The following is a 15,951-nucleotide window of genomic DNA, read 5'->3' on the forward strand; positions in this document are numbered from 1 at the left end:
GCCCTTCTCTTTTGCCTCTCTCCTACTCCAAAACAGCTAGCTCTGAGAAAAGCTGTCTTTCCCCCCTACAAGTTCATTTTTTCCATCTTCAGTTCTTCCAGTTTCCTAGTTAAGCAATTCTCATTCTCCAGTTTGAAAACAACACCTGTCATCTCAAGTGGGTTTTTTGTTACCCTGACTCATCCTCACTCTTACCCCATTCCTGCCTCTACTTTGCTCTCCACACTGGGATCTCACCAATGTCTTCTACATGAAGACGTCTGCTTTCTATCACTTCCATTCCTGTAACTCCTTTCCGTCTTCCATGTCACACATTAAGAATTTCTCTTCTCTGACTCCTCCGTTTGCCTCAGTTATTCCATCCTGAGCAAACTGCTGTTCACTCCTCCTTCAGTTCTCACGCTCCCACCATAAACATACTTATTCTGATCCCCTTTGCTCACCAGCCACACACTGCTCCTCTTTCTCCTTTCATCTCCAAGCTCATTAAGCGTGCCTCTTCTCCAGTTTCATACTAAACTTCTGTAAACTGGCCTTCTCCCCATAGATGCACCATAATTTGCTCTTACTTATGTCTCTCACAGATTTTGAACTGAACCAAATTTCAAAAATAATAGTCCATCATTAACAAATTAACCTATCACCTGTCTTCTTGAAAACCTGCCCTCCCTGGGTTTATGTGACTAGCCTTTCCTTGTTCTCCCTCTATGTGTCTGTTTGCTAGGACTGCCTCCTATTTGGAGGCTCTTCCAAGACCCGTCTCCAGCATTTATGGTGATCTACCATTATGATGATTTAGTTATTGTTATTATTTTTGTTATTATTTATATTGTTTGTTTGTTTGTTTTTATCTCTTCTCTAGATAAGCCTGTTTTTATTCAAAAGAAAATCTCAAGAAATCTGGCTCAAAATTGCTCTTTGTGGACATCTAGCCACCACCTCAAGCACAGTACATTTAAAACAATTGTTCAATTATATCTCCTTTTCAGATCACTGTGGGCAAGTCATATCTAGCCTGTCACTTATTTGCTACTTCCACCTCCTTCTTGTTTCTCATAGCCAAACTATGCCTTAATCCCAACAAGACTTTTTTCATAACATTTCTAGTATAAGGCTTTTTGCATTCATCTGCATACTAAAAACTCATCCAAATTTTCATCATGTGACATGTTTATTGCTGCAAAATCTGTTTTCTTGCCATTGGCATGCACTACCTTACCCAACGCATAACCATTCAGAAATATCCTAAATTCTAACCCTTTCTCTTGCAACCCTTTCTTTGGTCTCCCCATCTTTATAGGATTAATGTAAAGTACCTGTCTTCATTTTTAAGTCCATTTGCGATCTACCCCCACCACATCATCTCTCAAGCTCTTACATCCAGCCTACCCAGGATGATACTTATCACCTACTTGTTAAAATTTCAGATATGTACATCCATGTTATCTCCCATACTGCTCCCAGGTGCTCATGCTGAGTTTCTTATAAACATCCACAAAGCCACATCAGTATTTTCCTCAAAAATTTCTATTTGAAATTTACCTCTGCCATGATGCCTACAGATTTGGCTGCTCTAGGCAATTATCTGTTATGCTGTGTGAACTGCTTCATCCCTTCCCAGTACTCTCATGCCTGTTACCTTTTAGATTATAGGATTTTGGGGGCAGGGACCATCTTCTTATTTTGTGGGTTTTTTTATGATACTTAATCCAATAAGGATTTTGTCCAAGAGCAGGGCTCCTATCCACGATAAGGATGATGATATGCTTAATGCTACAACAGACAGATTTTCTAGCATCTCAACTGTGTTGTGATATTGTTGTGTTAACCTTCTATCACTCCTATATCTAAATTCATATTTTAGAAGAACATGTTTCTCTACATGTGAGATAGGCTACAACAAAAGACATGCATCTCTTCCCTTCTTAAAGATACATTAAAATCAGTTGTATCTTTGATTTAGTCAAAGACTATCTTTAGTGGGGCAATGTCTTAGATGCAATATGTCATATATTATTGTTTCATACAAAAAGTTTCAGGATTCTGCCTATAGATGTGAAATGTATTTGCTCTTCATTAGACTTGGTTTAGTAAGACAGTAAATTCTAATTATTCTAAATGGGAAGGATGATTCTTCATTTCTATGGAGACCTGTTCTAGAAAACAGGTAAAGACCCTCAAGTGGGGGATACTGCTGGAACAGGTGAAATCAATTCACAGCTACTAGTAAAACAGTCACATAGTAATGTTTAAATGCAACCAAGACAGAAGGGAGAACTAGGGAGAAGTAAAACAGAGAAGGAAATAGAATATTTAAATGAAAAAACTATTTAATGAGAGAGGGACATGCTTTGGGAAACAGCTTATGGAAAAGTACAAGTATTCTGAAAACAAAACTGATTTTACCAAAATAATCACAGAAAATAGGTGCGGCCTATTCTGCCTAATCTGTTTTCATTCTGAACTCATTGCTAGGGATACCTGAGTTTCATGGGGGGGTGAAAGGGTGTGGAAGAGGATGTGATCGGTGAGACTATGATGCTAAATGTGTGTACTATTATTCTGAGATGAGCTGAGGACTGAAACGCTGATGGGTCTAGACATTCAGGAATTGCCCTCAGAGCTCAAGAGACAAAGCACTACAACAGAAAGCCACCCTGCAATCATGTCATCTCACCCCCTGTCTTGCTCCTACCAAATGCTGGTGTAAAACTATGAATTACGCTCAGGGATGAAATACCTTGTGGGCAAAGCTACCCACGTGCACATGGAAGGTGCCTATTACACTCTGTAGGACATATTAGGATGAATGAACTCCATTAACCATAACTGGTCATTATTATTGAAATAAAGATATATAGTTCTTTGAATTGTCATACTGTCTAAATTATAGTAGTCTGGAAAGAAATATTGTTTAATTTTATTCTGTGTACTATTTTCTTGCCATTGAGAAGTTATAAAGCACATTACACTTAGAAACATAAAAGAACAACAAAAGAGTCTTTACTTCTGCTAAAAGTCAATTTATTTCATCAGAAAATACAATGCAAATGGTGATTTGCACACGTAAGTGGTTTTCATCAGGTATCAGCACTGTCACAGACACAGTAAGTTACAATAAAAAGTTGAGTAGGTTCAGAGTATCTCAACAAAACTAAATGACAACAGCTCAATTATTCCTCCTTGCTTCTGCAAGTCAAAACAGTCACATCTGATCTTGAAGGCTGTAATCAGGTTGAGTCCTGGTTCTGTAAAAGCAGAATGTGTATCTACCAGTCTACCCAAATAAGTTTAGGAAGCCAGATGAAAGGGGCAGTGGTAATGCCTAAGAGGCATATACAGCAGGTGGCTCAGCCGCACAGTAAACCCATTTTTAAACTAGGAGGCAGAGAGAAGATACAGTAGGTAAGTTCTAGATCAGTGATACTTTTCATGGCCTAAACAAGTCTTGTTAAATAAAACAGTACAAAATGTTTCTTGCAGACCCAGCACTGTATCTGCTGTTACTTCCCTCTTCCTGGAAGGGCTCTGTTGGGCTTAGAAGTGCCAGGCAGACCAAAAAGCAACTGTGCTTTGGGGCTGCGCAGAAAACCCTCATCTCTCTTGAATCCCCCCCGACAAACATACCAGGCAAACCTTGGGGACTGAAGCACTTGCTATTTCACTGAAGGATGGTTGCAGCACCCACCAAATGGAGGAGGAAAAAAACAGTTTACAGCCCTTGCATGGAAATGATCGCACAGAGAGGAACAAAACCATAATTCTTTGATCATGAGCCCAATTGTCAAAATGAAATGATCCCATTCAAGAGCAATACTTGCAAATTACACATTTTAAAATATACATTTTTAAAAAAGCTTTGTAAAGGGATGTCAGTGTAGCTATAGCAAACTCTACCACCTGAGAATTGTGACTGTCAGCCTTTATTGCACATATTAAATATGCAATGCAATATAGGAAATTCATGGTAAAATACTTTTTTAAATTACTGCCTGCTCAACTGAGAGCTTGGTTCCTGGGAAAGCAACAGAGAGTGTGTAGAGAATAACAATAAAAACAGCATCACTGCCTTTTGTTGTATTGTTTTCTCTCAAGACCCTCGGAAAGAAACAATATCTATTCACTTCTTCATGGTTTCTGTTTCTTCTGTATGTAATGAAATGTCACTGCAAGAAAGAATAATGAATAATCATCTGCTCCTATCCATGTGCCAATTTTTGCACTTTTCAGCTAGGCAGAACTCCCATTGATTTTTGTCTGTTTAAAGGGTCTTCTAAAATGCTATGGTAGTATCTTGCTCCATGTATTTATATTTATACCTATCTAAACCATATAGGAAATGCTACTTATTCAGTATCTGCTTGTCTCCCCCTCCCCTTCCATTGATGCTTACATCAATTTCATACATATTTGTTTCTGAGTGTCAGTGGCTTGACAGGGGTGCAATGGGTAAGCAGCCCTTTTCTACTGAGACAGTGTTAGGTTGGTTAGCAATCAAACCAGTAGCTGCCTGTAAGCATAGCTGATACAGTGACTCATACACGCTCCTTAAAGAAGACACATGTAGGACCTGGCACTTCCATCAGTTTCCAGCAGAACAGATCAGACTGCTCTGATCTGCACTGGAGGGCCAACCTGACACTGAGCCAGCTAAAGTTTGTGAGACCAAAAAAGGAAGCCAAGACAAGCTGGCTGCCTTCTCTGAGCATTTGTCTCTGGGCTGGAATACCCCACAACCCCCTTAGGAATCCTTGAAAAAAATGTGTAGGTGACCCAAATTTGTGATTTTTGTGTGCTTTTTATGGGAAAAATGTCTAAAAATGTATCTTTTTATGAATGAGACCTGCTTCTTATTTGTGTTCAGTCACATATGCTTATTTTACCTGGCAAACCATATTTTTTCTTATATTTTATCTTAGGGAATTGGTGCAGTCTAGTCCAGCTTCTTAAACCAAAATCTCAATTATACACCACGAGAAGTATGTCAGAAAAAAAGAGCTTGACTTCCACATCCCTGCCTGATTTGCAAGGGTTCACATTAGAAAATTCTATCTTTTTATTTGAGTTGAAATTAGCCTTGAACTTTTGGTGGCAGTAACAAAAAACTGTTGTACTCTTACATTTCAGTTAAAACCACAAGATGAGGAAAAATACTATGATGAATATTAGAGAAACCCAGAAGACAAGTGAGCTACAATGTTTGATTTCGGGCATGTAAGATTATGGACTGAACCCCTGCTGTCTTTATTCAAGCACAGCATGTGAAATTGGTCACCTGTGAAAAGCACTGTAGGAAAAGGAAGTTGTTCTTGTATAGACTACAAAAAAAAAAAAAAAAAGCAATTTTCTCCTCAGATTTTGCCATAGAAATGGATATATCTGTGCCTTTTCACAAGAATTCAACGTGTACTACATCACTTATAATCTGTTCTCTTATTAAAAATGACAAGATACACTGATAGAAAAAAATTGTTTTAATTGCTAGCATATGTTACCAGAAATTCATTTGGTTATTTTTAAGCATTAAAGCATTACTCAGTCATTTATCTTAATTTTTCACTTGTAGCACCTAGTGCCTTCTATCATGGAGTTGGTATAGGTGTAGGGGAATAATTAAGGGCCACCATAGCCACTGACAGTACCTCAAGTAGCAACATTTGCTACTCTTTAGACAACAGTGTCTTATCTTTACCTGACCTTCAATTTAAGTTATCCTTATAGCTATGGATAATGTGATATACTCCTGACACAATAAGATAGGAAGATCCATATCCAAACTGGGAGTTTTGGCAGACTTTAAGCATCCATGTCTCAGAGCAGTTTTAGTCTGCTGTGAAGCGCCATTCAGCTTTTTAAGATGCTACAATAGATATCCTCTGGGACTTTCCTTCTCACCTACAAAGCTCTGTAAGTCAATAATTTGACATCGGCAAGCAGAGAGGCCTAATAGAAAATCTGTAGAGTGCAACAATTGAGGGCCTGATGTCCAAGCAATACACATTTCATGGCCTCTTAACCTTGGACTAGTTCCAGTTTGCTAGCTTGTTTTCCACTGAGTCCTCGTTTGTGGCTGGAGTGCGGAGATGCACTCTTGGAGCACCTCAGGTGCACTCCTGGAGCCCCCTCCTGGTTTAGTTTCGTCCAAAAGGGATCTAGTTCATGCCCTCCAAGACCACTCCACATTGTGAATCAAAGCACAGTAAGCAGAGAAGATTTACTTCAAAACTGCATCCCTGATCCAAACCAAAACACTGTAGATGCACCCTAAATGCCCCAAGGCTCCTGGAGCAGTTTGTCTGGAACATCAAATGGAAGTGAGGAGCCTAATTTTTAAGCACTGCAATGCCTCAGGTTCAGTTCATCTGTCTGTACAGAGTTTTTAAGGTTACAAAGAAGCATACGTCTGGTTTGTGTTAGATTAGCAATACTCAACTATCACTCAGTTCTATGACATATTATGTTCAGTGGGTTCCATAATATTTTTCTCATTTAAATAACTTTTGAAGCACACCAGGAAAGTGGGAGCTGAGTTCAAGCTCCCATTACTTGCCGAACTCCTGCATTATGCCATGATACATCTGGTACTTGATGTTTGCCTCAAAGTGGCAGCTCCTGGGACCCTATTATTCTTGGCTTTAATTTTTCATCCATACTTTTAGTTCCTGAAAGCAAAGCTGGAAAATACAAGCCAACAGGCTCGAGCGACAGAATTTGCAAGCCAAGACCTTGATTTTGTAAAGGCTGGAAACGCTCGAGTGCTGGAGCACTCTGAAAGAGCTGAACTGGCGAAAAAGGGGAAATCCATTTTAAACCTCCCAACTATCCTATGCATCCAGAAAAAGCAGCAGCAGTTCCTACCGTCCCTACCCCCTCCTTGCCTTTTGGTACACGGCTGACTAACGGCTCTGCGTGCCGGGGGTGTGCACCAGTTTCCCTGCCCCCCCCCCCCCAAAAAAAGGTCCATCGATTAGGCGCCCCCCACCCAAACCCCGATTTCCCTCCGCCTCCAGGGACGGCCAGGCCCCTCCAGGCCCGGCCCCTGCTGCCAAGGACCTCCCCCGCCTCCCGCCTCCACCTGTCTGCGCCGCCGACAGCAGAGGTAACACTTGTGACTGCGGCCGCCTCTCCTACAGCCGGGCCCCCCCCGGCCGCCGCCGCCGCCGCCGCCGCCGCCGCCGCCTCTCCCCTGTCACGACGCCCGGCCGCGACCCGGCGCCCGCCCGCAGCCCAGCGCCCGTTGCTCGGCAGCTGCGAGTCAACCGAGCCTGCCCGGGGGGGGGGGGAGGGGCGGGCCGTGCCGAGGCCGGGGGCGGTGTCGGCGGGCGGGGAGGGGAGGAGCGAGGCTAGCTTCTATTGGTCGAGAGGGTGAGGGCGTGGCTCAAGGCCGGCTCGCTCGTCTGCTACTGGTGGGGGGCAGTGTCAGTGTGGGCTTGGGGGGCGGGGCTGGGCGGCCTGTGGGTTCGGTTGAGCGCCGCGTTAGGGAGGGAACGCGGGCGGGTGGGGGAGCAGAGTGAGGGGGTGGTGGCGGCAGCGGCAGCGCGCCACCGGGTGTAGCGACAGCGGCAGAGCCGGAGCGGAGGTAGGGGAGCCGCGCGGGGCCGGGCGCTCGCCCCTGTCTTCCGCCGCCCTCGCCTGTCACCTCCCTGCTCCCGGCCTCTTGCTGCTGCGGGGCAGCCCCGCGCCTCCCTCCTCCTCCTCCTTGTCCTCCTCCTCCTCCTCCTCCCCCCTCAAACCACGCTCTCCCTCCCCTCCATCCCTGCCCCCCCCCCCCCCCGCGCCAACGGCCAGCCGCGCGCCGTTAGGCTGCCGCCGCCGCTCCCCCTTCCACCCGCCGGGATCCGCTTTGCGTGGCTGCCGCGGCGGGCGCGAGGCCGGTGGGTGTCTCCGCCGGCGGGCAGCGCCGCGCCCCCGCCGCTCCGCAGCCCAGGTGCGCCCGGGGATCGGGAGGAGGCTGCGGTGCCTGGCGGCGGCGCGGTATCTCCTGTCGCCCCTCTCGGGACGGGGCAGCGCCCCGGGCGCGGCGTGGCGCGGCGCGGCCCCTCCTCGGCGCGGCGGTCTGTGTGTGCGCGCCTCTTGTCTCGGTCGCGATCTGAGCGAGGTGCCCCGGGGCGGCCGCCTGCGGGGCTCCGCCTGTGTTCCCTGCCTTGCTCGAGCTCTGCTTCCCGTCCTCCTTGGTGAGGGTTTTCTCTCCGTGTGGCTGGAATTCTTTAGGGCTGATGCCTTTTCCCTAAAAAGAGACTCATCTGCTTAGTATGATTTGCGGGAAGGGAGTTTTCCTGTGTGTGTGTTTTTGCTGTGTCTTTTTTTTTTTTTAATCAGTCACGCAGTTACTGGGTTCATGTATTTTCCTCTCATGTGCCAGTTGTGAGAAAATGTACCAGTTGTTATCAGGCAGGTAGGTGGTGATGGAGAGCATCACAGAGGGGACAACACCCAAGAGAGAAGGCTGTTTCTCAGTTCGAGCCGCTAGGAAGAAGAGGGATGCTGGGATTCCCATTGCTGGGCTATTCCTTGACTCTGCTCTTAGGCTTCCTCTTTCATATTGGTTGGTGAGCGAGGAAAACCCGTATGCAGTTGCTGTGCTTGGGCGTGAGCATGTGGAAAGGAGAAGGATTTTTTTTAAAGCAGGATTTTGTGTTCTTGCAGTGATATCTCTCCCTGGGCTGGAGGAGCAAGGAGCTCTGTTCCTCTTCTGTTCCCTCTGGCTTATGTGAGGGCTCTATGTGTTGCTGCTGTTGCCAAACTGTTCCAGCCTCGCTCTTTGAGATCCTCCTTCTGTCTGCATAGTGTACTGCCTACCATTGCTGTGGCAGGTAGCTCTCTCCAGCAGCAACAGCATGAAACTGCCATAGTGAAACTGGTAATGATCATGCAAATTCCTGTTTGCTGCCCCTTTGGTGAGGGGAGCTAGGGTGTCACCTGACTTCTACTCGGTAAACCTTTGAAGATGGTATTGCATTGGCCTAGAATCATATCTGGAAAACTTCCTGTTTATTACATATACGTATTTATTTAGTAAAAGCTTTGTGACTTCTCAGATTGTGAGAAAATACAGCGTAGAGGAGGGCTTGGAAAATCCACTGGCTTACTGATAGGTGCAGATCATGAAGTAGTATCAAAGCACAGAAGTTTTAAATTGGTGTCTTATTTGTTTCTTTTGTTATCCTTGTCCTTCCATGCTGTTTTTCGGAGAGGCATTGAGCACCTTCAACTTGCAGTATAATCAGTGATGAAGTTGTATATCGCCAGCATGATAATGGTTTCTTGGCTAATACAGTCTACAATTCCCATTTCATTTTACTCTCTGAGGACACTTAACATTTTTTTTATATATATTTGTATTTTAGATATCGGTGCAAGGGTGCTGAATTTAACATTTCACATTGTCTTTTGTGTTTGCCTAAAACACTATAAGCTTTAAGATTTTCTTTCCTTAGTATGTATGTTGACTCAACAGTGAAGAGGTCTGCAGTACCAAAAAAAAAAGGGGGGGGGGAAGCTTTTTATAAAATATACCTGCTTGTAATAGAAGCACAAAGTGCCATTTTAATAGGTGGGTTGAATAAGTATTGGCTCTTTCCATGGTACAGACTTAAAAGAATACATCAATTTGTGTGGGCGTTTAAGATTTCTTTCATTTTGCTCATTTGGCAATAGGAAAGAAAGTCTTGCCCTTTGTACTTTTGACAAGATGCTCTGCAAGGACAGAGCCTGTGCCTATAGAAGCCTCTTTATTGAATAACTCTGAAGAGTAGGGCCTCATTTGTCAATACTTACCTAAAACTACAGTATTTAGAGATTTAAATGAAAATTATGTCAAAATCTTTGTTGCCATGTTTTAGCTTTTAGATTTTTCGAAAATGCAGAAAAGCAGGATGATACATTACGATGGTTGGAAGACCAGTATTTTATAAGCCAGAGGAGAGGTGTAAACCTGTAGCAATCAAGTGCTGCAAGGCAATAAGGGATACACTAGTATTTTGGAATTAGATTTTTTTTTTTGAACTAATTCCAGTCAGTGCTTAGTCCTGCAGTTGAAAGCAGTTAGCATCATTTAAAAATACACATGTAATAAATAGTTGCATTGAGTCTGTTTTTTTCTTTTAAGACTGTATTTGAATGTTGACAACTTCAGTAAATCTAAAATATGATCCATTGTTGCTTTATGTTAAAGAAATATATATATTTTTTATTGTTTCAGCAGCCAAAACATTCAGAAACTTCAATTCTTTAATATTTATGCAACAGTGATCTGCAATAAGAAATACCTTTGGATTTCTTTCGTCTGACTTTATAATGAGAGTTTTAATGAAGCTGTTTAGTATTGTAGGTAATGTGCCTTGGCTTAATTCTCAAAACTCGAAGTATTTAAGCAAGAAACTAGAGTCTTGTTTTATTTTTAAACTAAAACTCTTAGGTCCTTTTAGTTTAGTGATGATGAGAGAAAATACACGTTGAGATTCAAATATTGAAATGTTAACTGTAGTGCTATGCAGCTAACAAAGCCTTTGGGAATATCAATTTTGTAAGTCTTTATTAGTGAAATAGTCAACTAAAGGCAAACATTGCAAATTGCATGGTCAGTTCAGAGAACACTTCTTTATAAAGAGCTTTGGGCTAGTCTGTTGGAAACTTACTGGAGCACTGGTATGGTTAACTATAGCACTAGCGTGTTTTGACACTAGCAGTGGCTATTTCTGTTACTGTGTGAAGCTGGACTATGTGAGTGGGAGGTGAACTAAGATTGCAAGTACAAGGTAGAACAGGAGAATAATTTCTGTATATGGAAAATACCCCATGTATAACAAAAAAAACAGTTCTGTTACAAAAATAACTAGTTATAATACTGGCTATATATGGATGCTTTTGAAAACTGTTCATGTATAAGCATTAGCATTCTCTCTGGAATACACAACACTCAACAGTAGAAATCTGGAAGAAGTAAATAAATAAATACAAAAAACCAGTTTCCCTAGGTATTGTTTAAACTCTGGATATAGTGTGACTCTTGAGTTATGAGAATTTTCTTGAGCATATATGCTTACTCAGAGCAGAACAGGTACACCATCATGAAACTGTAATGGGGGGGGGGAGCTGCCCTGAAAATGTGTTGACATGGAAGATAAAAGATGTCATTGTGAACTGTGTGCTCATCATGTGAAAGTAACAAGATTGGCTTACATTTGTCATAACAAATTCTATTTGAGAATTTTAGCACTATCCATGAGCTAAACCTAGCAACTCTACATTTTTATATTAATTTTTATATCAGGAAACCAAGGCATGAGAATTATCAGTGATTTGCCCTTGCTAAGGGATGTATGTAATATAATGAGGGATAAAGTTTATTTCCTCATTCCAATTCTATATTCTAACTGTAACACCACCTTTTCTCTCTCTCACTCTGTCTATTTTACCAGACAATTTGAGAGTTGTATTTTAGTATCTAGGTGGAAAGAGATTTGTGTGTGAATGGTAATATCAGCTTTCCCTATTGGAAGTAGGAAGAATTAATTTCATGATTATAAATTAAAACGAGCATTAGAACAATACATAAATAAACTAAGAAAACAACTGTTACTAAGAAAACAACTGTTACAACATTAGTCCTCTTGCTGAGTTGGTGCAGTTTCATAATGTTAAATATTGATGAAGGAAAGATGTTGAAGGTCTAAGTATTCACAGCACTAGTATGTTCAGCTTTTAAACCTATGCCTTTTTAAATTAGAATATCTTGATAACTTTAATATTTCTTTGTTACTGTGTTAAATAAGATATTTTAGCATAGCATATCAGAAGTAATTAAATGTTGAATATCTTGATGAAATTACATTGAAAGAACAAAAATAATAAATATAAAATAAAAGGCTCTTCATGTCTTAAACTCTGTTGCCATAGAAATATTTGTTATATATATATTTTTTCCTTCCCTGAGGCAATGATGAGAATTTTCCAGGAATAAACTAGTTTTAGAGAACTTCCATGCCTGTTTCTTTTAGACAAAATAACTATAAGGGGAAAAAAATCCAACCTGTATGTAAAGGCTCTCAAGTTATATAGAGTTGTGTTCTGTTTCTCTGTTCGTATCAAGACTGATACCTAAGTGTTAGTCTATTGCTGTGTCTTCAAAAGAGAAAAATGTATATGGAATAATTGGTGGCTAAAGTTAATATATTAAGATTTCCTATAATAAGTATTATCTGTGATGCTGACAGTTTTGGGTCTCTAGAAGCTTTTAATTCCAGCCTTATTGCAATGAGAGTTAGTGTGCTCCAGTTTGACTTCAAACTTGTATTGTTATTCTAAACTGGCTGAGCCTTCTAGTGTTGGAATTGACTGTTAATATCTTGAAAACTAACCCTTTAGTCAATGTACTTTGAAAAATAAAATAATTTAACACTGACATTAGTTTATTTTGGAAAAAGAAAAGGATCTTGCTGTGGGTGGCATGCACAACAAATAGTTGCCTGGCAATATTTAAAAAAAACAACAACCAACAAACACATTTGTTCTCTGAAAAAATAAAAAGTGAATCAAGTCTTAACTGAATCCTAAATATGCCAGTCACAGAGAGCTCCATTATTTTGGTGAATTGTGTCAATGTCTCTGTTAATCTTTTCTTGCAGATAACTAGAGAAATACAGATGTTAATGGTAACACACTGCTTTGTTCAACTGAAACAAAGGGACAATGTGACTGTAAGATTTGGTAGAATCAAATATTTGTTTAACTATTCAGTACACAAAAAGGAATCTTGGAGCATGAATAAAAAATACAACTTTTCCCTTTTTCCTCCTGCTTCTTCTCCTAATTAAATATCAGTGTTTAAAAGTCATGGTATATTGTAGCAATGTTACATTCTCAGAGAATTCAAATAAATGGTTAATACTTACGGTTTATTTATAGTGGAGAATTCTTATTTATCTTATTTCCTTTGAACTATCTTTTGGTTGATCTCATCAACTATTACTTGTGAAGACATTATGCTTGGGGAGGCAGGGGAGGGGAACACTTAGTTTTCCAACTCATAGAAGTTACTTTTGAGATTTTGAAATGGATTTTTAAGTACAAACTGAATTTGTAATTAGGTAACCATCTAGCATTAAATTGCTTGCAGATCTTCACAGTGTATTTTGTTTTTTTTGAGTGAGCTTAGTGCTTATGAAGTGAGCAACTAGTGAGCTGTAAAGTCCCACTTAAGTGTGGAACAGGTAAATAGCTGCTTGTATGCACATCAGTTCACTGCTTTACTGTCTCATCCATTTATGACCTTGAAGAAAAGTAGATCACTTTGCTTGGCCTATATATGCTAGACTGGGTGACATTTTAACTTGTTAGTATAATCTGATTTCATGGCCCCAAAATAACTGCCAAATAGTAATTTTAAGCTTTGTGCCAGCAACTGAGACTTTGTACTTAAATATTTATCTTTAAAGCATAGAAACTTCTGAGTTAAACTGGAGAGCACAGAAAAACTGTACTTACAAGCATCTCACTTGTTGTTATGTTTCCAAATCTTAAAGGCGTGTTTTCTTATTTTTGTGTAACTCACTTCACAGACTCACTGTGTTTGTCTACATGTGCATCTGTACTATACAGCTGTTGGTGTAGCAGAAGGTCCAGTGTGCCCTGAATGTGTCAGACTTGCAATCCATGTGGTGTACAGTCTTTTTTTCTCTTTTCTCCTTTCTTTCCATCTGGACAACATTTCCAGGATGATGGCAGGAGGAAATTGTGTACTGGTGGGAGCCCTATAGTGGATGAACTTAAGAAGCTTGCAGAAAGGATTGGGATATTATAGCATTCTGATTACTTTATACTGTCTATCCTGCTCTTACCAGATACACTGAAATTTGCTGTATCTTGCATTTTGTAGCATACCATGTTAATTGCAAGTTCGTCAGAACAGTTTCACGTGAGTAAGTGTACTGTAGTTTGATTGTTTAGCACCCTCCATGCTGGTGTTTGTTTTATAGATTGTATTTTTTGATTGTTACCTGCAATACTTATCACAAAAACAAAGTGCCTGGAAGGTGGGGATATGTCATAGTCAGCTCTTCTTAAAAGGGCTGTCAGAGCTATTATTGTTTTAAATTTCTGTTAACCTGCTGTGTAAAGTAAAAACTTTACAGTAGCTGAAAGCAAATTAGAGGAGAAAAGTTTCCTCCTCTGTCTTTTATTTTGAACACTTGGCAGTATTTTGTTTACTCCCTGGAGGCTCTTAAGCCCTCTCTACAAGTATTTATTCATATGCAACAAGTTAAACATATGTGCAGCATCAGTTGTATGATTTATGGATAAGTGTATACAGGATTGTGACCCATCTGCCTTTCTTTTTTATATGACCCTCTTCAGAGGTTAAAATTGTACAAACATACAGTACATCATATGAAACCATTTTCATCTCATCTTAATTGATATTTTAAATTTGTGTTATTCAAAGTAATTGGTAGACATACTGACAAGTCCTCTTCCCCCCCCCCCTTGTTGTTAGAATATACTTTTGGGGGTAAAAATTTATGTAGGCATAGATTTGTGATGACTTAGAATGAGTTTGCTTTTTGTTATATGCCAACTGAGATCAAAAATGCCTAATTTGTTTATGGGTTGCTTATAGAACTCTTCATCCAAAAGTTAAAGCTGTTTATTATTCAAAGAATGAGGAATTGTCAGTGATGACAATTTTCAGTTGTGAATCACAGAACACAGTCTATTTTCATTATTTATTTTTAAAGTTATCTTTACCTCTTGATTGCAGGATGGACATTGACTAAAGGGAGGCTGAATCTATCAATAAATATAGATAAAACCCTCCCCAAAGTTTTTTTTGTTGTTCTTAATAGGATTGCTTCAGGTATTTTGAAGTGGTAACTGTCTTCAAGATGGAAGAGACCTTTTCTATGCATTTGCAGTTGTCATCGGTTCAGTAAGTGGCTATCCTAATGATTTATTCTCCTCTTTTGGCAATATTGTCTGTGTTACAGGACGGTCCTCCTGGAGTATCTCTGTAATTGCATATGCACATAGAATCATAGGATAATTCAGTTTAGAAGGGACCTCAAGAGGTCATCTAGTCCAACCTCCTGTTTCCTAAAAATGTATTTATTCCTGAAATGTCACTAGAAGGAAGTTATGTGAAAGAAAATTATTCTACTGTCTCCAAAACACCTCTTTCCCCTTTGCTACTCTCAACATTCTAACAACACTGCTGCATTCACACTGTTCTGGCTCTCTGTATCTTATAATTTCACCTCACCTTCTTTTAAGCACTTCAGAAGAGAATTCCAGACAAAGAAGCAGCAAAGGTCTTGGATGCAAGCACAGTTTTCTTCTCTCCTTCTATTGACTTGGATTTCCTGTTTCTCTCTCTTGTGCGTGTGTGTGTGTGTGTGTGTGTGTGTGTTGATTCTGCTGTTAATCTACCATACCCACAAGGTTGCCATCCATTTTTTGTTTGACTTCTGCAGAATTGCTTCCAGTCTTCCTTGCCTTGCTTGTCAGGCAAAGAAAGAGTTGCAGTATTCCCAAAACCACCACTCCAGATGAACATATGTAGCGTGGTGTTATCTACCTATCTACCTACATCTAAGAGCTTTCTTTCTTTCTTTCTTTCTTTCTTTCTTTCTTTCTTTCTTTCTTTCTTTCTTTCTTTCTTTCTTTCTTTCTTTCTTTCTTCTTAACTAATCCTTGTAGGAAAACACCTACACTAAGTCCACGCTCATTTCAGAAGTTTCATGCTTTAAAAACTTGAGCCTACCTTATGGACCTCTTCACACTTTCCTAATCCATCTGTTTATCTAGCACAGCTTCTTCTCTATCCCTTCACACAATCTTGGGCTGTTGAAAGGCAAACCGCCTTTGCAGATCCTTTAATTGGTAGTAGTCTTTCTTTACTTCTCTAGAGCTTTTCATATTTCTTAAAATAAATAAAAAAAACCCCACCATTGTGTT

The 15,951-nt window shown here is 40.5% G+C and overlaps 1 protein-coding gene across 3 annotated transcripts in view; it reads left to right on the forward strand.

Moving 5' to 3' along the window:
* The first annotated feature begins 7,524 nt into the window (after positions 1–7,524).
* CDKL5 (cyclin dependent kinase like 5) overlaps positions 7,525–15,951 on the forward strand; it is a 146,412-nt gene continuing 137,985 nt past the window's right edge. For all 3 annotated transcript variants that reach the window (XR_010884244.1, XM_067297066.1, XM_067297068.1), the window contains exon 1: positions 7,525–7,579. The gene's annotated coding sequence lies outside the window, so the exon portion shown is untranslated. The remainder of the gene's footprint in view (positions 7,580–15,951) is intronic.

This window comes from Apteryx mantelli, chromosome 1, assembly GCF_036417845.1.
Source record: "Apteryx mantelli isolate bAptMan1 chromosome 1, bAptMan1.hap1, whole genome shotgun sequence".
NCBI lineage: Eukaryota > Metazoa > Chordata > Aves > Apterygiformes > Apterygidae > Apteryx > Apteryx mantelli.